The 22098-nt window shown below is 39.1% G+C and overlaps 1 protein-coding gene across 5 annotated transcripts in view; it reads left to right on the top strand.

Annotated features, from left to right (window-relative positions):
- NPAS3 (neuronal PAS domain protein 3) overlaps window positions 1-22098 on the top strand; it is a 964678-nt gene that overhangs the window by 134299 nt on the left and 808281 nt on the right. The window lies entirely within an intron of this gene.

The raw sequence follows: 22098 nt of genomic DNA, 5'->3' as shown, positions 1-22098 counted from the left end.
TGTCTAACACAATAGTCTAAATTGGTGTCTTCCCAAAACTGAAAAAAAAGAAGCTTTCCAGAAAAGTTATGGAATATTGATAGAAGCAACATTAACTTTTAATTAATCAAATATCCCTATAGAAAATGTAAAGTAAGGTAAACACAATTTCACTGAAGGCATTAGCCTTTCTGGATATACTTTGCAAATCTACTTTGGTGTGTTTCTGTCTTCAGACTCTTCTTTTGCAGTAGAGTTTTATTACTGAAAAAAGTACACTTTTTCCTTAAACCTCCTATCTGAATACAAGCTGGTGAGTTCTGCTTTTATTTCCTTCTTCAGTTGGTTGTGGAGTGTTTTTTTTTTTTTCATGGTTTCCATTTTATAAAAGATCAAGAAATCCTGGAGCCTGTGGAGGCTGCTCTCTGAAGTGGACAAGAAGTAGATACTGGATGGCACTGGGACTCTTTCTTGTATCTTTGCAACTTTTCTCTGGCTTTATTTCTTGATATTCTTTTGCCTAAATAGTGTTATTATCTTCATCAGAATTAGTGTAATTATAATGTAGAATTGTTTCTGATGGTATTTTTTTTGGAAAATTCTGATTATCTGTGAGTCATAATTACTGAGGCTCTTGGTAGTCGGGTTTCTGTAATTTGTTAAGTGATTTTGTGGCTCTGTTGTGATCTGTGGCTGCTTCAGAGAAAGCCTTTTGCTGTAGAAGAAGGGGGTCCTTTAAGGACCATATAAAGCAGCAGTTGATTGTTGACCATTCAGCCAACTGTTGTTCATTTTAATTAGGCCAGCGTCACGTGTCTAACATTCCTATCTGCTTAGAAGCTGAGGTTTATCAGTTCAAACTCGCGAGAGTGTGGATGGGGTCTCCGGGAATTCAGTCTGTAGCCAGGCTTCTCTTCGAACCGGAGGTGTCATCTGAAGGGCTTGCTCTTTTAAGAATTGGTGTTATTTGTAGTCAAGGTAGACACAGTAGGCAGCACAGCTGTGACTGCCAGGGAAAGTCACTAGGGGGATATTCATAACAAGGAAATATTGGCAAATAAATGATGAAGAAGGGGAGGAAATCCCCAAGATGTTAAATTGGAGCATTGTCACTGAGATGATTAATGGTGCTGTGTATTTTAGTGAAGATATTTATCTGGATTGTCTTGAAAGTATAGTGTACATTTAATAGCACCTATAAAAAGGAATGTGGTGCATGAGCACACTGAAGAGAAAAGGCCATGGATCCTGACCTTATTTTCCTGAGTGAGTATTTTCTCCAATTAAACCTTTGGCTTCTGGTTATTGGAAAGCTGATGTTAATGTATATTATATATGGGAGTATGTATATTCTATATAATATATTTAATTTTATCAGCATTTATATAGGTTCCCTCCCTAGAGGATTGGAAATGTTTTGTGAAAAAGATAGGTGTCTTGTCAACACTTTTTAGGGGTGAACATTATCAGTAAAAGGGAAATGCTGCCCACTCAGATTTGCTTAGTCATCCTAGGTAGATAGGCCGGGCTGGCCATAAGGCCACAGAGGGTAAAGGGCCCGAGTTTCAACACTGACGGCTTTAGTACAATTATAAAAAAACATTCCGTGAATTTCTGGTGAAGGAGTGTCTGTCTTAAAAGACCCTCTAGCTTTCCATGTTGAGCCATGAATATACTGATTCTGTGTAATGAATGATCACTTGCCTTGAGGGATATTTTAACAAAGTTGGTAGATTCAGATTCACCTTTGGGCAGTCACTAAACCTTCTTGGGCCTCAGAAATTACTACTAGTCACATGGCTAGACACAGACAAGAGACATTTCATCCTATCTTCAGTGAGCTTAGCATCCAGTAGAACACTTTTTCTCAATTTGGGGGTTCTACTGAAATAGTGGCATTATGAATCCAATTTAATGGATCAAGGTCAGATATTTAAAAAGGAAATAGAAGAGAATAGAACATTTTGTACATTGCATATAGGAAGAGTGTGTTTTATCTTGTGAAGCTTCTGGGTTGGTTTTTGTGTGTGTGTACCTAAACTCACATATTATGTGTACATGTGTATGTGTACCTAAACTCGTATATATGTACATAGGGGGCATTATGCCCTGGAGGAAGGCATGGCAACCCACTCCAGTATTCTTGCCTGGAGAACCCCATGGACAGAGGAGCCTGGCGAGCTGCAGTCCATGGGGTTGCAAAGAGTCGGACACGACCGAGCGACTAACCACAGCACACAGGGTGCGTTGTGAGGTACAGTGCGTTCACCACTGTGTGTTTTATATCCAGAATCAGTGTAGCAGTTGGTCAGTAAACATGTAAGCACGATAATGTGTGGGTGTTAAGTCAGTAAGTGTTCAAGGTACAGTGGCTTATAAAGCAATGGTCAGTCTGTGAAAACCGTTCAGGAATGAAAAGGCTCCACTGTCTGGTTTTGCATATTAGGATGTGCCAGAGCCAGCTTGGATGGGCTCACAAGAGCCGACTGTATGCTTATCTTTCCAACTCTGTGACCCCTGACTTCATGTTGGTAACATGAAATTGGGGAAATTATTTGTGCTATAAAACCTCGGGAAATGCTGCATATCAGATGCTTTCCTATACTCATCTAATTGTTAAATACTTACCAGCATGTATCACTTAAGAGGAGTGATATTCTTTCCAACTGTAATTCTATGGCTTCATAATTATTGTGAATTATTTTACATTTTAAAACATTTTGTATGTTGCACTTAGGTGTTAGTGGGAATTATTAATATTAAGATAAATAATTCATTTTAATAATATTGAAAGTTTAAAGTACATAGAAATATGAAACCTGTAATTAATTCAAAATGTCCATAATTTATGATTTCAAAATAATTGTAGTTATTCTAGCTTCTTAAATGATTATGACCTGGACAGTTTAAGACTTAAGATAGTAATTGGTGATGTTAAATATTTTGGCGAAGGGTAGGAATACAGTGTTTTCGTAAACACTAGCCACATTGTAAATACTTTTCAAATTTCATTGCTTTATGTTAAACTGTCATTTTGCTAAGTACTATGAGCTTTTAGGTCCCAGATCTGTCTCCCCGTTTTCAGCTCTTTATATCATTTACAATTGTATTTCTGGATTTTAGAGTCTATTTATAAAGTGGTAGATATGATTGGGAGTTGACACAGTTGCTTCTAATTAGAACAGTTTTTGTTTTCTACTTTCAATCATAAAAGTACAATGGAGAGTCGGAAAAAAAAAATACATCCCTCTCCATAATAACTATGATGACTTTAAAATTTATTTTTAAAGAAAGACAAGAAAATATTTGAGTCAGGGGAAAAGAAACTTTCATGGACATGCGATAGAATTGTGGCAATAAATTCATCAGATCACCTGTGTTTGTGTGGTTGTCAGGAAAGGTAACTAGGTAGAAAAGCATCAGCTGACAAAGCCCTTTAGGACCTTAAAGTTGGTGGTGATTTGTCTACCTAGTTAGACACTACCATAGAGGATTTGAGGAAGACTAGGCATCCTTAAATGACTGTTGCTGAACACAGCTTTAAGAATGAGTCTGGGGAGTCTGGAACTTAAGTTACTGCCATTTATTGAGCCTTTGCTGTATACCATTTTGATAGGCATTGCTGTACTATTTTAATCAAAGGAATTTAAGTCAGGGTTCCTAGTCTCATAGTGCAGCCACGATTGAGAAGGTATTTGTAATTTACTAGATAGGTATCTTCCCTGGTGGCTCAGAGGGTAAAGAGTCTGCCTGCAATGCCGGAGACCAGGGTTCAATCCCTGGGTCGGGAAGATCCCCTGGAGAAGGGAATGGCAACAACTCCCTTATTTCTGCCTGAAGAATTCCATGGACAGAGCAGCCTGGCAGGCTACAGTCTATGGGGTCACAACTTAGCGACTAACACACAGACAGGTGTCATCTAAGGATAAGGGAACACTGGCAAATTTGGGGGGGTTTTGTTTCCTACCTTCTCCATCTCAAGCCCATCTTTCTGCTCTGTGAAATTCACTCCACCTGGATACCTGGGTAGTGTTTCATGCTTTGGACTTTCCCCAAAGAGATGGGGCATGCATTTTTGTCTGTCCCTCTCACTGCAGATTAGGTGTTGTTAACTGATACTGTTACTCTTCTCAGGGCCATTCGAATTTTAACAAGCAACTCCGAGTAAAGAACTCAAGCTAAAAATGGTCTTATCCAACAGAATAATTTCAGACACCCCTGTCAGGGATTGGAGAAATTAATATGGGCCTGGAAGAGTAGGGGGTGATTTTTTTCTCTTTCTTGAAAAGAACAAATTCAGAAAGAGGGTGTTCTCCTACTGAGGACTCAAGGCTGGCTTTGGCCAAGAAGTAGGGGTTTGGAATGGGAAGATTTCAGATTCAGAAGAGGGAAGGAATTAACAGGATCCAGGAATAAGAGTTAGGAGAATGAATGAAGACAGAAGAAATTCACCGGTCTTCATCAACTGTATTGTGCCAGACAGTGCCAAACCACTTGCACGTGTCCTTCCAATTAAGGAGAACAAGACAGGTGCCTTGTCAGGCAGTCTGCTGGGGGAGAGATGGTCACCAGTGCTGGAGGGGAGGGAAAGGTCAAGGAGGTTCCAGTGGCAGCAGCAAGTTCTTTTACTGGTTATTTCACCTGACTGATAGATTGCTATTAAACTGGCACCCCTCCCCCACCTCACACACATTAGAATAATATATGCCAGTGGTGTTTGGATCAGTAAATATGAAAGAATTGAGAAAAGAGAAATATACAGTAAACTTCATAAAGAGCTCTAATAGAATCTGCATGTTAAACAGACATTGAACTTTGTAGCAAGAACAGCTTCAATAGCCAAATGAATTCTAATTTCCACATCATGCCTTTCAGACCTCAGCATGGTTTCTGGTGGTTTCTCCCAGTTAATTTTAGCATCACACCAATGATTTTGCCTGCAAATGACTTGAAGTGGCATATCTTGGTAATGTGGATGGCATGAACATATATTATTCAGGGCTAATACCAAACTAGCTTAGAAGGAACTAATTTATTCATTTAACAAAGTGTATTTTGATTGCCACCCACAAGTCAGGTGCTGTTTTACACAAACTGACTTAGTCAAAAGTGTCTAAGAAAAGCTCTGCCCTCCAAAAGCGTGGAAGACTGAGAGGTGAATAAGTAATTGGGGTTCCCTGTGAGAGGTGCTTCTAGTGAGGTGAATGTAAACAACGGGAGTCACCAAGAAAGAGTTGTTTTTTTTTTTGTAATTTATTTTAATTGGAGGACAGTCACTTTCCAACACTGTGGTGGCCCCAGGCACACACTGACATGGATCAGCCACAGGTGCACATACACCTCCCCCATCCCAAACCCCCCTCCCGCCTCCCTCCCCACCCCATCCCTCTGTGTTGTCCCAGAGCACCGGCTTTGAGTCCCCCGCTTCATGCATCGAAACTTGCACTGGTAGTCTATTTTACATATGGTAATATACATGTTTCAGTGTTATTCTTTCAAATCATCCCACCCTTGCCTCCTCCCACAGAGTCCAATAGTCTGTTCTTTACATCTGTGTCTCTTTTGTGCCTCGCATCTAGGATCGTTGTTACTGTCTTGAATTATTTATTTATTATTATTTTTTTAATTTTATTTTATTTTTGAACTTTACATAATTGTATTAGTTTTGCCAAATATCAAAATGAATTATTTTTAATAATCAAGATGGGCTCTGGAGTCTTGATGGTGGAGGAGATAGCTGATTTGGGGGAGAGATGCTTGAGGTAGTGATTTGGGCCCAAAGATGGGTATTTATGGTGTTGGTGTTTAGTTGCTAAAGTTGTGTCGGACTCTTTGAGACCCCAGTGTAGCAAATCACAAATAGCACTTGTGAGGAGTGGAGGGCTGGGGAGGAAGGACAGTTGAAGTTGGAGAAGGAGGGGTGGCAAAGGCATCAGGTAGACTGCTTCCCCTGTGGGGTCCTGGACAGGTTTGCAGGAGGGGCAAGGGTAGAACAGACTGTCTGTTAGAGCGAGTAGCTCTGGAAGCAACTTAGACCCGGGGCAGGAAACCTGCCATGGGAGTGGCCCACAGCCTCAGCACCTCCTCTGTTTAGAAAGTTACTTAGTGTGCTTTGCAGGAAGAATGTGCAGTCATCCCATGTTTGTTAGTTTGAACTTATTTTCTATTTATAAACATCTTGGAGGACTCTCCCAATGTGCAATCCAGTTCAGGACCAGTCCACGAATTGACTGCTTTTCTTGGCTTGAGGTACTCCGTATTTGCCTTTCTCCTCACAGGCCACTTGTAATTGAAGATAAAGGAATGCCAGAGAGTAAAAATGGACAGGCACAGGAGGCGTGATTTAAAATGAAAGAATATTAATTGGCTTCACCGGAGTGTATATTTTCATTATGAGAGAAGTGACTGCCTAGATTTTTAAAAAATAATTGGTTACTGACACACCTGCAGTATGTATGAGAACTCTAGAAACTTGAGAACAGAAAGTAAAGGTCAAGTTAAAGGAAAAGAGCGACAATGAGCCTTTTGTAGGCATGCTGTTCAAGTACAGTGTTCAAAATCGCTAACACGTGGTTTCAGAGAGGGACAGAGACCAATGTTCTTGTGCACAGATTTAAAAAATAATAGAGCAAACTTATGCTTATACATAAACTGTGGATTTAATAAATTCTCTTCACCTTAAGAACAGCTTGTGCTGTGTGTTGAGTCTGTAAATGTGTCTTCAGTGAATTTTTGGACTTAGTTTATGCCGTAGAATAGAAGAATTATGCCTTAGTCTAATTAGGTCCACTAGTTCATGCAATAATATTTAATCATTACTGGAGGAAATGTATCTGAGTTTGATCTAGCCCTACGGTTATCTGTTAGATGTAGGACAGTGGCTAAGTTACTTTTTAAGCTTCTGTTGTCTTATCTCTAAAATGGAGACAAAAATATTTATTTCACAGTTGGTTTTGAGGATCAATGTGATGATAAAGATAGTTATAATGTTTTACCAGATGCTGATTTCTGGCAGTGGGCTAATAGCTTAACATACATTTTTAAGTGTTTACAATAAACACAGGCACTGTGTGTGATTATTACCACCATTTTACAGTTAACAGCGGCTTATAGAATAGCTTACTTAAGAAGGTAGGATATAGTGGGATTGGATCAGCATCACTAAACTATGGCCACACCTGTTCCCTTTTCCTGCTGCCTGTTTTTGTAAATAAAGTTTTATTAGAACACTGCTATGCCTAACCACTTAAGCATTATCTATAGCTGTTTTTGTGCTATAATGGCACAGTTGAATACTGGTTATGGAGACCATATGGGATACAAAACCTCAAATGTTTCCTTTTTGTGGCTCTTTACAGAAAAAGTTTGGTGGTGGTGGTTTAGTCCCTAAGTTGTGTCTGACTCTTGCCATCCCATGGACTATAGCCCACCAGGCTCCTCTGTCCATGGGATTTCCCAGACAAGAATACTGGAGTGGGTTGCTGACCCCTGCATTAGACCTCAGTCTGTCTGACTTCAGAATGTAAGGTCTAAGCTACAAAAACACTTACTGTAGTTTTTGGCATATAGTAAAAACTCACTAAATGAGCTGTACTGTTACTCATCTAACTTAGGGTACGACTATTTACCACCCTGAGCTCTTGTTTGCAAAATGGAAATAGTCATTCAGCCTCCAGCCAGATAAACAATTATGACTGTGGAAATGTTAAGGAATTGAAAGGTCCTAAAGGAACATATCCTTTAGCATATATATAACTTTAACATACACATTGACTTGTATGTTAAATTTGTTGTTTATTACTGTGTGTTACATAAATAAATGCAAGGATTTTCACTTTCATAGCATTCAGAATACAGTATTCCATTATAAGGAGTGCTTGTGAACTTTAGTGGATATTCAGGATCACTGTTAATTTCCTACACCAGAAAATTTCATATGCTTAGGAAAATTTATATTTTCTTTAATTTCCAATGAAAAAGACATTAAAATATTGTGGAAATGTCACTTAGTAAGTATTATGATCTTTGTTGAAAGTATGCATAAGCTTACAGCAGAAAAATGCAACAGGATTTTTTAAATCCACTTAAATGAGAAGGTATGTAGTTAGCATGCTTCTTTAGTAGTCTTTCCAGCAACAGAGAGAAGAGATTATGGTTTCAGTGTTACTCAGAAATTTTATTTCCATGTATTTGTCTAGTGACTCAGGGAATTCCCTGTCCTCTGTTCAGTGATGACCTTGGATTTGTGTTACTTTGGACCTTATTGAGTATACTGTGGAAGGCTATAAACTTGTGTTGGGGGGAATATTCTTGAAATTATATTTCTTTAAGCCCATGGCTCTGGGTTGGTGGACTCAGGGGAGACAATTCCTAGACTACTTATTGTTTTCTCTTGGAAAGGCTCTTTTTGAATAGAGATGTAACACATTTCATTGCAGAACTTATAGAAAATATATATAAACCTAAAGAAAAAAAATATCGTTTGTACATGCACCACCCATGACAGCCACTATTAACAATTTGGTGATTATCCTCATATGTATTTGTGTATATATGCATGTCATCTTCGATAGATGTATATCCATGAATATAGGTTTTCCTTGTGAATCTATCCACAGGTTGCCCTAGCTAGGAAATATCTGGGGCCAAGTATTCTAACTTGTACACAAGCAACTTATTTAAAGGAAGTTGGAAACTATACAGTCAATTTCCATATAGAAACTACTCTCTGCAGAAATTTTGCTTTCTTACACTATATATATATATAAAAATATAATCTTTTCGGTTGTGGTTTGTGTTTCCTTTTTGAACTTTTATTACTTTCTTGTGTGGGGAATTTAAATTCTTTTGTTAGAAAAAAACAAGAACTCCAGCAAGCACTAGTGATAAAATTTTTGGCAGAAAAATCCTTCTCTATCCTGCCAATAATTTAATCTAGAGAGTCCATCATAGAAAGGTAGAAAGTTGTAGAATGAAGCTAATTGTGAGAAGGGTATGGTGGACTTGAAACATACAGCTTTTTAGGTCAGAATATGTACATGTGTGAGAAGTTAAGAAGTAACTGTTATGTGATTAGATAGAGCCTTTTGGCTGCTTTACAAACTCATTTTCTCACATGCCACGTCTGCTGCATCATTCCTTACGTTGCTTAAAAAGAGAATTCTACTTACTGTGTTCAGCATTGAGATGTTTTCTTCTAGTTCTCAAAGCAGAGAGAAGTCTGGTTTCTGGGACGATTTTCAATGACCAGAGTGTAAAAAAAGTATTCTTGAGTGATTTTCCGTTGGCAAACCTGAGACCTTTGTGATTCATGTATCCAATCAGGATTCTTTGAAACTGAGTGCTTGATATTTATGCAATTTAAATAGACTATCATTGTATCTTATTTAAAACCTAATTTCCCTTCCCTACCTTCAGTTCAGCTGTAAAGACTGCCTGCAATAAATACAGTAGTATTTATATAGAAGATTTTATATTAATATATAGTGATATATTAATATATCACTCTTTGCTTTGACTCCTAAGAAACCGATGATGAAAGATCTGTTGCTTTCTCTAGCAGTTCTCATAACTTGCATTTCAACCAACATAAGCTCCCAGAAGAGCCTCATTTCTTTGACTACTGTCTGTCAGGGGTGCTCAGAGTGAATCACAGCCAGTCGCATGCCTTGGCCTTGCAGCCAGTAGAGGTACACAATCTTTTTGAGTCTTTGCTTTGCTTCTGTTCTGCAACTACACTAACGAAACTGTTTTAGGAGTGAAATTGAGTTGGCGTGACTCTGCTGGGCACAGTCTCCCAAGCCTTTAGACACCAGCTGGATCTCCTGGTGAAGAACTACATTTGCAGGGCAGGATTCCCCAGCCATCAGAAAGCAGAGCATTCCTATGAGAGCTTTTGTAAGACAAAATGATGTAAAGCCAAGCAGCAGTTACCTTAGGACCCATTTTGTTAACAGATACACAAAATGAATGGAGATGAAGACAGATGCTCACACACACAGTTCAGAGCTACGAGGGCTTGATGCCGAGATGCTGAGCGTAGTTCCTGGGGAAGGAGGCTGGTGGTGCCTCTCGCTGCTCACACCGTGTGCTGCCTGTAACGGCTCACTGCAAAGCAAACACTGACGGCTATTTTTGCTTTTGCCTTTTCCCCTAAATGTGAAAGTCCTCTTCTGATTTCTTTCAGTTATTAAAACAGGTACAAATGTAGTCTTTCATAAAAGCAAGGTGGTATAAAGGAAATTTCAGAAAAGCGAGGAATATCTGTAACAGCAGGCCCGTCTTTGCTCACTTCCAGGGAGGCAGCGTGCTTTTCTAGGGACTGCCTCACTACTTGATGGCTTGCAAGGGGCACATAAGCAGCAGCTCTAATTCTCAGCCCCTGGAGAAATTCATCACCTGGCCTACGTCTTGAATTAATATCAGGGAAAGCAGCAGTGGTCATGTCACCATGTTTTTAAAGAGCAGAGGTTTGGAGACACATCCAGTGGGGATAAAGGTGGAGAGTAGGGGGAATTGCTGAGTTCTTGATGATCTATAAATTCATCTGATAGCAAGACTGTTTACCCCCTTCTCTGAATGCTGCTTGCCCAGAGCTAGTAACAATTTATATGGGGCTGGTAGGAATAAAGAATGCTATTTTTGTTTTTAATTTATCGCACTTGTGAAATGCCTTTGGGAAGGGAAGACGAAACTGAAATTATGGGCCAGCAGATTTTAAGTAGTGTATTTTTTTTTTTAAATAAGGATTTAGTGACAGATTTGGTTCACTTGCCCCACAAATACCTTTATTGGCTTTGTTCAGGAGAAACTTGAAGGACACAAATGATTGCTGTGGTATGGTGTGTCCTCAAGAATCGAGGTTCTGTGACATAGACAATACAGCTGCATTTATTCTGCAATCAAAGGGGATACTCACGGATGCTGAGGCCTTTCCTTATGAGGCTAAATTGATCCTTCTAGGGACAACAGAAGTTTTAACTCTTGATAGTGAAGTTAGGTTCCATTTTCACCATTCCTGCCTCTATGTTGGCTGGCTTTCCATATGCAGTAACATAGATGCAGTAACTGATCTGATATCAGAAGGAAATGGAGGGACAGATTCCAACTGTGGTGTTCTGTGGTCTTTAGGCATTGTGGTAACTGACCCGAACAACCATTTTTGAAATAAGTAAGTAGTGTACTCATTTTCCATCAAGAAAATAAAGGCCCAGAGGTGGTAGGCCAGTTGCTCAGTTTACACAGATGGTAAGGTTCAGTCTGGTAGCTTATTTATAGCAGAATAATCTGAGGCAGTCTGGCCCAGCAGTTTATCCCCTTTGAACAGAATGATATGGCCTCTTGGAGCAGAAGGACAGTTTTCCACAGAAAATCATTCATCGTCTAGTGAAGGATGGTCCCGAAATCTATTTCTGCAAAAGAATAAGACACTGAGGAACCTAAAGCCTTACCTGTAGAGGAGGACAGGTTCTTGTTGAACATTTTAGGCACTTAAACACTCAGTGTCCTCTGTATGCCCAGCTGTGTGCTCTCTAGTATGGGGTCAATTAGATCTCTCCTTTGGCAATTCCATCTGCTCCTACACTGCAGTTATCACAGAAATGGATAAATCCAACACTTTTGTTATCAAGCCCTGAGTGTGTGCTAAGTGGCTTCAGTCATGTCTGACTCTTTGCGACCCTCTGGACTGTAGCCCACCAGGTTCCTCTGTCCATAGGGATTCTCCAGGCAAGAATAGTGGAGTGGGTTGCCTTGCCCTCCTCCAGGCAATCTTCCCAACCCAGGGATCAATGTCTCCTGCATTGCAGGCGGATTCCTTACCACTGAGCAATGGGGAAAAGCTGCCATATCAAGCCCTACCTCTTTCCAAGTTCAAGTTTTGATATTCCAAACTCTTGATGTCTCTACTTGTGATCTACTTTATATCAACAACCTCTGCATATAAAGACCAACAAATTTGTAAACTCTACATGGTCATTCCCAATTAATTGTCAAAGAAACCCAGTAAACTGTGTTTTATCTCTATTTTACATGGAGAAAATCCTCAGCCAACCAAACTAAAAGAACCCTTAAGAAATTTGAAGAATTTTACAGGGTGGCTGTATGGCCTGGCCTTCCTACAAAGAAAGGCTTTCCTGATCTCCAGTCTAGAGCTCTCTCCTGGACACAGTAGCCGTTCTCCAAGAAAAGAATGCTACACCTTCCTTAGAATGTTCCCTTCCACCTGACACTTCCTTTGCTTTATCTTAAATTTTCTAGTTGTTCAGGCTTTCTCTTGGAATCTTCTCTTCTACCTCTCTGTAGTCTGAAGTATCCTGCTTGTAGCATGATTTAATGGAGAAGGTAATGGCACCCCACTCCAGTACTCTTGCCTGGAAAATCCCATGGACGGAGGAGCCTGGTAGGCTGCAGTCCATGGGGTCACGAAGAGTCGGACATGACTGAGCGACTTCACTTTCACGCATTGGAGAAGGAAATGGCAACCCACTCCAGTGATCTTGCCTGGAGAATCCCAGGGACAGGGGAGCCTGGTGGGCTGCTGTCTATGGGGTTGCACAGAGTCAGACACGACTGAAGCGATTTAGCAGCAGCAGGAGCAGCATGATTTAAAAATAATTCTCTTCTTTTTCCATGTCCTTAATTTAAGCTCTTATTTCATGCCTAGATTGTTGCAGTCTCTTCCTTAGTCATCTTATCTTCCATTTCATTAGTTTTATTAAGTTAAATACTTGAGTCTACTGTACACAAAATACCTTGCAAGGCAGTACAGATTTTCATTTCTGGGCCACCTTATAAATAATTATCAGATTAAAATAATGTTTCTAGCATATTTTCTTGCTCACAATCATTGACTGTTCATTCTTACCACATGGTGTCTACAATGTATTGTTTAAACCACCCCCCACCCCCCTAGTCTTGCTCTAGACTGCCTCTCCTTTCCCCCCAAGGTCTTTCTCAACACAAACTCTCTGCTCCTATCTTTGAAACATGTCCACTTGTGTTAGGTATAACGCATATACTATCTCTGTGCCGTTGCTTTATCCACAGTGGTTTCTTTCCTCTCCTAATTCAGCACATTGATTGGGCACATTTTACAACCAGAAGCTATTGTTTGGGGTAGATCTGTGAACAAAGACCAAAATCTTCACCTTCCCAGTTGGAGACAGGCAATAAGCAATAAATGTTGAAAACCAAGTAGATCACATAGTCTGTTAGGCGGCGGTCAATGCTATGGAAGAAAAATATTGGTTAAGAAGAAATTAGGAATGCTGGGGTGATCTTTTGGTACGGTTTCAGATAGGTGAGGCTCCATTTTAACGTATGACATTTCCCTCTAAGGATGTGAAAGAGTTAGGTATCTGTTGCAATTCCATGGACTATACAGTCCATAGAATTCTCCCGGCCAGAATACTAGAGTGTGTAGCCTATCCCTTCTCCAGCAGATCTTCCCGACCCAGGAATTGAACCAGGGTCTCCTACATTGCAGGTGGATTCTTCACCAACTGAGCTACCAGGGAAGCCTCTGGATAGGCAGGGGAAGATATTCCAGAGAGAGCAAAGGCTCTGAAGTGCAAAGGTTCTTGATGTGTTCAAAGACCACGAGGAGGTTGGGCTCTGCATAAGCAGGGAGGATGGTAGCAGGAGACAGGTCGGTGAGGTAATAGGAGCCCACACATAGACCCCTGGCAGGCCACGTAAGGATTTTGGCTTTTACTCTACTTGAAATGGGGCCTTGGGGAAATTTTTGAATTGGGGAGTAATGGGATATCATTTAATTTTTAGAATCAGTCTGACAGCTAGCTGAGCATATGCTGTGGGGGATGAGGGTGGAAGAAGGGAACCAGCTGGGAGACTACGACCATCAGCAAGGTGACTCATACCAATGGTGTACAAGTGGAGGTGGTGAGGAGACTTAGGATTCTGATCTAATCTGAAGGGAGAGCCAACAGGATTTCTGATGCAGTGGATTGAGGGGAGGATGCAGAAGAGAGGGGGGTCAATACTGAGTCCAAGATTAAATCTGCACTAGTCATTTACTCTGTATCACATATTTGGGGGAAGTTGATCATATATATGCTAATATATACCTTTTAGAAACTCATTCATAAAGTGGTGAGGCGTGACATAAACTTACAAAAGTTAAAAGTCTGTGTGGGTGTATGTTTGGATAATATCTTCTCAATAAAATTGTGAGTTCCTTAAAGATATTAATTCATTATTCACTCCACAAGCCTTCTTAAGGAGATTATTAAAGGCCAGTGGTTGTCTTACCGCCTCAGTAGTGCTAAAGGCAATTAGAGGCAACTTCAGTGTAGAGGGTAAGTGCACAGACTCTGATGGAGACTGATGTGTGCAAACCCTAGTGCCACTGTTTTCTGTTGAGTGATCTTAAATAAGTTACATAAGCTCTTTGTTCCCCATTTTTCTCATCTGAGTAATGATAATAGTCCCTCTCTTAGGGTTTATCATGGGGAATAAGTATATTAATACATGTAAAGTACTTAGAACAATGCCTGGCACATACTAAGTGCTCAAATACTGTGTACTATACCTAAGTAAATGTTCAGGAAAATGAAAGAGGATTCATATTTGGAATGACTTTCATCCCTTAAGTGCCTGTATTCAAACCTGCCAAGCTGTGTTAATAATGTAAATAATAAGGTCTTGTATTAAGCCTTGCTCTCTAGCTGGTGGTTACAAAATAAAATGGAAGAATTGTATTATGATCAGTCTGGTTATCTGTTTCTCTTCGGGAGTGGATATGGAATCTGGTCAGCATTCTTTTCTGAGGTGCATTTGATTGACAGACTGACAGACAGCGTTTAAATACCTAACACATAAAAAGATTAATGTTTTCTTATTTTTTAGCTTAAAATGTTGAATGTGTATTAAAATGAGAAAGATAATTTTCAGGATAGATATGACTCTCCTAGTACATAAAAGCAAGGAGATCACATCAAGAAGGGAATATTATTTTTTTTTGCCCAAGTACAGGAAATTACTATCTTCCCCTCCATGTTTATGTTTTGATACCTAATATCTCTTTATTTTTCCCCTCATGTGGTTGTTCATCCTTTCATGCCTCTTGATATCAGCAGCTAATTTGTCCTCCAAATCCAGGAAGGAGCAATGCACTGCACCTATGGAACTCACACAGACAATTTTAGTATCAGGGGTATTTTGAAGAGCAGCTTAATTTGGCTTTCATTGTGCCTGGTACTCCAGCAAGGCACTCAGGTTCTGTTTGAGCTCAGTATCCCTGATCCCACTGTATACATCCTGGATGGCCATGCAGAGAGTGGCTGTCAATGAGTAACAGGTAAATATTGAACAGGGAAGCCCTTCTGATTAACTTTGTGGATCATTATTTGAAAGTAGCTTGCCTTGGAACAGCTCCATCACTCATAATCATAGCATGTGGCACGGGGCTCAGAGCATCTACCTCCTGGTTGGAAAGCTAAGGCTGTATTTGTTGTTCTGTACCTGGTCATGCATTCATGCCATGCTGGACTAATTAAAACTATCTAATGAACAAAATGGTGACTATTTAGCACAATAGGAATGTAAGATATTTAAGATGATAAATCTCAGAGAATGCTCAAGAGAGACATTGTGCTATGTTGATATAAACATATGAAAGCATACTTTTAATAACTTTTTGAAGTATATAATGATATGGGTGCTCTTTTTTTAATCCAAACTTAGGAGTCTTTTTTCTAATGTGGAATTTAGATAGTTATGGCAGACTGAAAGTGAATTTTTGGTCTCGTGTGTGCTGAAAATAAGTGATTTCAGCATCTGTTCTCTTTCTTAGATTTAGTCCATACCAATTAACAGGCACAAATTGCCCTCATGAGACCTTGACCCAGGAGGTAGTTCCATAATCTCTTTACTGTTTGTTAAGTGATTCAGATCCAACCTTTGAACTTCATGGTAAATTGTTTATCATTATTTGGAATAACACCATTATTATTTTTGAGATTCCATGACAGAATATGCATAGAACTTGGTAAATAAGACATAAATGGGATTGGATAAAAAAGGATGGTTTTCAGCTCTCAAGAAACATTTTTAGGTCAACATTTACCTGATTATAATAGAAAGATACAGAAAAGCCATGATTAGATTTTTCATCATCTTCAGGAGAGACCCAATTCAGTGGCCAAATAGGCAGTTTCCAAAAAGTTTTCATAAAGTTCAATTTTGGAGTCAATCTCTTAGTTGGGTCTTTTCTGTTCAAATATAGAAAGGTTCAGAGAACTAAGTGCAATAATTAAAATTATTAAGTAAGTAACTGTTAGTCACTCAGTCGTGCCCGACTCTCTGCGACCCCATGGACTGCGGCCCACCAGGCTCCTGTGTCCATGAGATTTTCCAGGCAAGGATACTGGAGTGGGTTGCCATTTCCCTCTCCAGGGGATCCTCCCAACCCAGGGATTGAACCCGGGTCTCCTGCACTGCAGGCAGATTCTTTACCGACTGAGCTACAAGGGAAGCCCTAAAATTATTAAAATAACCAGTAAAACCCTATATCCTATTCTAGAACAATAGTTAAAAGTAGGCATTTTATTATGTTTTAAATGTAATTATTTTTCAGTTCAGTTCAGTTCAGTTGCTCAGTCATGTCCGACTCTTTGCGACCCCATGAATTATTTTAAACTTCCTTATTATATGGATTAATATCATTGTTACCTGCTGTTAAACATTTATGAACCACAAAAGTGACACACAAAAAAATTAAAGAATGGAGTCTTAATTTTATATGTCACTTAAGTGTTAATCTCATGCAACCTAGTCAAAATAATAACAGCCAAAAAATTAAAAACAAATTTATTCTGAAAATTATTTGAACAAGAAGTACACTATAGAGTAGTTATGCTGATTAGAATTGTAAACTACATGTTTCCATCACATTCTGAGGAAGAGATTCTATTATGTATTGGTATCTATTTAGACACATATTACAATTTTGCTTTTAAATGAACAGTGGAAAATATTAATATTCTTGTTCTTAAATTGTAATGTTCTGCACTCATTGGGAATACCTCCTCCCCAAAACAAAACAGGAAAGGATTTAAATTTTCATTTAGAAAATAGTCTTGATTGGACAAGTATTACTCACAAAGTAATATATTAGAAATCCCTGTATTATGAAATGTAGACAAACCTATAATATGCATGCAAAGTACACAATAAACTGCAAAGCTGGCGTAACAAACATGAAATTTCCTTGCAATAGAAAAATAGTGAGTACTTAAAAAGCAGTATGGGCTACTGTCCTTATGTGTCTTCCCCCAGGGGTCTCAGAATCTAAATTTGGATTAGGTTCCAAGTGAACATGTGTTGGGTGGGCCTGTCCTAACCCACACCACAAAGCTAGAACATAATTTGACATAAGTCTTTGTTTAGAACTGGAACAAGGGGGATGCCGTGGGTCAGGCTGGAATTGGCAGGACTATGTGGAAATGTGCCCACGTGGCATGGTACCTAGCAGAGCTGGTATTCCTAGGCCTTTAGTTTTCATGAAATTCCAGGGAGTGAATTCAATACCCAGTCTCTGCCTTTATAGAACAGGAACCCTGGGACACTGTATTCTTTTGTGTATACTTATTTGTGATCCATATTATAATTGGTATTTTCATTATAAGAAAAATTATAAAAATGAACATATATTATAAAACATATTTTAATTTAGAAATTTCCTGATAATTTCTAACTTAAAAAATGTTGTTTTATACCCCAACTAAATGAACTAAACATGGATTTTTAACATGATGCTTATATCATTGCTAGCTTTTAATATTCCATTTTAGTTAGTAGGTGAATTTGGTAATGTTTGAAGGGAAATGGAATATCTTGGGGATAGATATGGTAGTTTTGGGGCTTCCCAGATAGCTAAGTTGGTTAAGAATCCACCTGCAATGCAGGAGACCCTGCTTCGATTCCTGGATTGGGAAGATCCCCTGGAAAAGGGATAGGCTACCCACTCTGGTGTTCTTGGGCTTCCCTTTTGGCTCAGCTGGTAAAGAATCCGCCTGCAATGTGGGAGACCTGGGTTTGATCCCTGGGTTGGGAAGATCCCCTGGAGAAGGAAAGGCTACCCACTCCAGTATTCTTGCCTGGAGAATTCCGTGGACTGTATAGTCCATGAGGTCGCAAAGAATCGGACACGACTGAGTAACTTTCACTTCACTTCATGTTAGTTTTGAAAGTTATTTGGCTCCATTCAGGGACAAATGTTCATTTGTCAAAGAAAAATTTATTATCTCTTTGAGGAATGTCTACAGATTCTTACAATTTCAAGTAAGCTTCAGGCTATCAGTGGAACTCAGAATAATTTGATTCAATAAATATGTACTGAATACCTACTAAATACCAGGCAATGTTCTAGACCCTGGGTATTCAGTGGTAAACAGGAGATCAAAAATTCCTATAGCATAGAGTTTAAACTTGACCAAAGAGGGCAGACAATAAGCAGATACATATATAATTTTTAAAAGATAGTTCTTTGTAGTATGAAAGAAATTAAATCAGGACAAGAGGATGGAATAGGGTTTCCCAGGTAGCTCAGCATTAAAGAACCTGCCTGCCAATGCAGGAGACGCAGGAAATGCTGGTTCGATCCTTGAGTTGGGAAGATCCCCTGGAGAAGGAAATGGCAACCCACTCCAGTGTTCTTGCCTGGAAAATCCTAGGGACAGAGGAGCCTCGCAGGCTACAGTCCTTGCGATCACAAAGATTTGGATGTGACTGAGCATGTGTGCAAGGGTATGGAATATGACAAGTGTTTTCCTTACAAGACAGAATGTTCAGTGTCTTAAGAATGTTGTAAGTCTCTCAGTTGTCTGCAAGTCCAGGAGAACAAGATTCTTTACGGCTGTGGGGAATTGGGAAACGCTATTGGAGGAAGATGAGACTTAAGCTGGCCCTTGTTGGATGAGAATGAACAAGTCACATTTGCATATGACAGAGGATGGAAATAAGAGTTTCTGTCTGGTGTTTGCTAGAAATGAGAAGGATTTATGGGACCTTGAAGGAGAAGAGAGGAATTTGGATTTGGCCTTTTATATGGTTTCAATAAACTGAAGGGTTTGGGCTGAATAATAGTGGAGTATGTGGGATTTTTCTAGCCTCATGTTTGCATGAAGTGAATGAGAAAGAGGCCAGCTGACACGCTGTTATGACACTCGAACTAAGACTGTAAATTTTTTATTTGGGCAAACTGACTATTTCAAGATTTATTTATTTATTTAAGGTTTATTCAAGGTGAACATAGGTTTAGGGTGGTGGATCATGTGATTTCCTGGCTCAGGAAAGTGATTTGCAGACCAGAGAATTTGAGTATCACTGTTCTAGGTCCAATATGCTGGCTGTGGTTTACATAATTACCTACATCCTTCAATAGGATTTGATCAGGAAATACTTTAAAAATTAAATATATGGATGGAGGACCAGGAAAAACTCATCAGATAATGAATGGTTGGGGGCATAAATAGGTAGCTAAAAATAGTTCCATAGATGAATGACTTATTAAAAGAAATGGCCACCATTTAACTCATGTCTTATAGGAAACAAATACACGTTAACATTATAGGATAGGGATAGATAACGAAAACTGCTGCTGCTGTTGCTGCTAAGTCGCTTCAGTCGTGTCCGACTCTGTGCTTCCCCAAAGATGGCAGCCCACCAGGCTTCCCCGTCCCTGGGATTCTCCAGGCAAGAACACTGGAGTGGGTTGCCATTTCCTTCTCCAATGCCTGAAAGTGAAAAGTGAAAGTGAAGTTGCTCAGTCGTGTCCGGCTCTTAGCGTCCCCATGGACTGCAGCCTACCAGGCTCCTCCGTCCATGGGATTTTCCAGGCAAGAGTACTGGAGTGGGGTGCCATTGCCTTCTCCGATAACGTAAACTAGTGCTCAGCAAATAGTGACCTTCAGCTCTGTTTGTTAGTAAATGTTGCCTGTGAATCAAGGTGCCAGTCAAACATAGCACATGGCATGTTGCAGGTGATGGTGCAGGGATGACACATCCCTTTTTGAAAAGATAGATCACTGAATGAGAACAAAGATATGGATATGTCTGCTAATGACAGAACCAGCTTGTATGATTAGTATTCATTTTTTGACAGCCACCATATTGACAGGAGGTTTTCCATAACATTTTTCTAATCTGTTGACTATGAACTTCAAGATTCACACCCTTCTTAAGTTGATTCCTACCTCCATCTAGATGAATGATGGAGAAAGAAAAATCTCATTTTAAGCATAATTTCCTTAGACTTTGTAATTGAAGTGTTGAATTTTATTTTTTCACTCAATAGACTTCTCCCCTTTGTCCATTGTATAAAGTGAAGGTTTTCATCTTTTTAAATAATAAGGATATGTTAATTATTGAAGGGCAAGGATCACTAACCCCCCTTTTGTAGGAATTCTGATTTTTTTTTTGTACACTGGGTCTTGTAGAAACCCTGACTGTCAAGATTTTGTGCACTTATTGCTAAAAATGCTATTTGATTTCTGAAAATTATCTGACTGTCAGGATCTTCATATTGCCCTTCTGTATTTTCATCAAGTTTAAAGAACATAGTATCTGGAAAGGGAATCTTACTCTCTTATTAGCAATATGTTAAGTAGCTAAGCTTGCATCATTGAAAAATATTTTTATTCTTCTGTTTGGAGATTAATTTTCTTTTTAACCTAGTAGATATTATTGTATAATTAAAATTCTTCATGACCTTCCTTTGCAAGGTCTGTCCTGCATTTGCTATTTTTTCTCTCTTCTTACCTTAGCTTACAAAGCTGATATCACCACTGTACAATGAATGTTTGATTCCCTTAGCTGAGCTTGCCACGGTCTCAGGTCTACCTGCCAGTCTCTGCAGGCTGCTGGAGCAGATTTCATCGTAGCTTCTATTAGTCAAAGAAACACTTGGAAAACTGCATCCTTTATGCTAAATATTGGCCACTGAGCTGGCAAAAGGAGAGTACTTACACCTATAAATTAACTTCTGTAAAATATTCTTTAGGGAGGCAATGTTTTATTGAATGTTAACAAATAAGATTATCATTTAGTAACTCTTTTATAAACTATCTTTACAGAGTCCATAAGAATCTGTACTGTGCTTAACTTCTGACATTCCAAGATTTAGCTTTGTGTTTTATTAATTGGTGAAATTAGATTAAATTATTTAAAAATTAAACTTAGTTTTTCAAACCTTTCACATCTCTATGGGTCTTTTTGTTTCTATAATAATCAGAGTTGGCCTTTATGATCATCAGCCAATGAAACAAACATGCAGTTTTTGGTAATATAAAATGGATTTTTATGTTTTCCATAATTAGTTCTCACTAGGCCTGAAATAGCATTAATTAAGAGGGAAAAAAAATGCTGGTCTTGTGTTTCTATTGCTACCTCTCCCTCAGCACTCCCCGGAAACCTAAAAACAAGTCGGGTCTTTGTCTTTTGTCATCAGTTTATAATGAAGAGAGGTTGATAAGCAAAAATAAGACTTCATGTCCCAAGAAAGTGCAGGAAAATTGTAGAGCTTTGTAAAGAGTTGTAGAATTCCCAAGCACAGAGTATTGCAAGGGATCCTGTCTCAGAAAATGGAGAACCTTGTGCCGAATAGCCGCCGAGAACCCTTGCTGCTGCTGCTGCTAAGTCTTGAGTAGGGTAATTTTGTTTTTCTATAGATAGCAGGTTACCAATTACATCAGGAGGAGTATAAACTTGTTGTTAGTTGATAAATGGAGGTTGGAATCCTTTTCTAGGTTATTTTATGGTATTTGTTAACAATGTTTACCTTCATAAATTGATTCAGCATAATCTTCACCTCAGCTTTCCTTCATTTCTGGAAGACATACAGATAATGTGCTACTTTTATGAAGCCTTACATGGCACTGACAAACTGATTTTTGCTTTAGCTCAGCAGAGCAGCAAGATTATATTAACATAGAGTTGGGAACATTTAAGTTCCCATAGGGTACAGAGTGTGGCTGCTACAACACGACTTGCCTTCAACAGTTGTTTTAACAAGATATCCTTCATATACAATATGCTGAGCTGAAAGGCATAACTGAGTAATGTTAGCAAGAAACACTGTTGGCAAAATTCTTGACTTTC

The sequence above is a fragment of the Bubalus bubalis genome, chromosome 20, assembly GCF_019923935.1.
Source record: "Bubalus bubalis isolate 160015118507 breed Murrah chromosome 20, NDDB_SH_1, whole genome shotgun sequence".
NCBI classification, from domain to species: Eukaryota; Metazoa; Chordata; class Mammalia; order Artiodactyla; family Bovidae; genus Bubalus; species Bubalus bubalis.
This window is presented reverse-complemented; position numbering and strand designations above follow the sequence as displayed.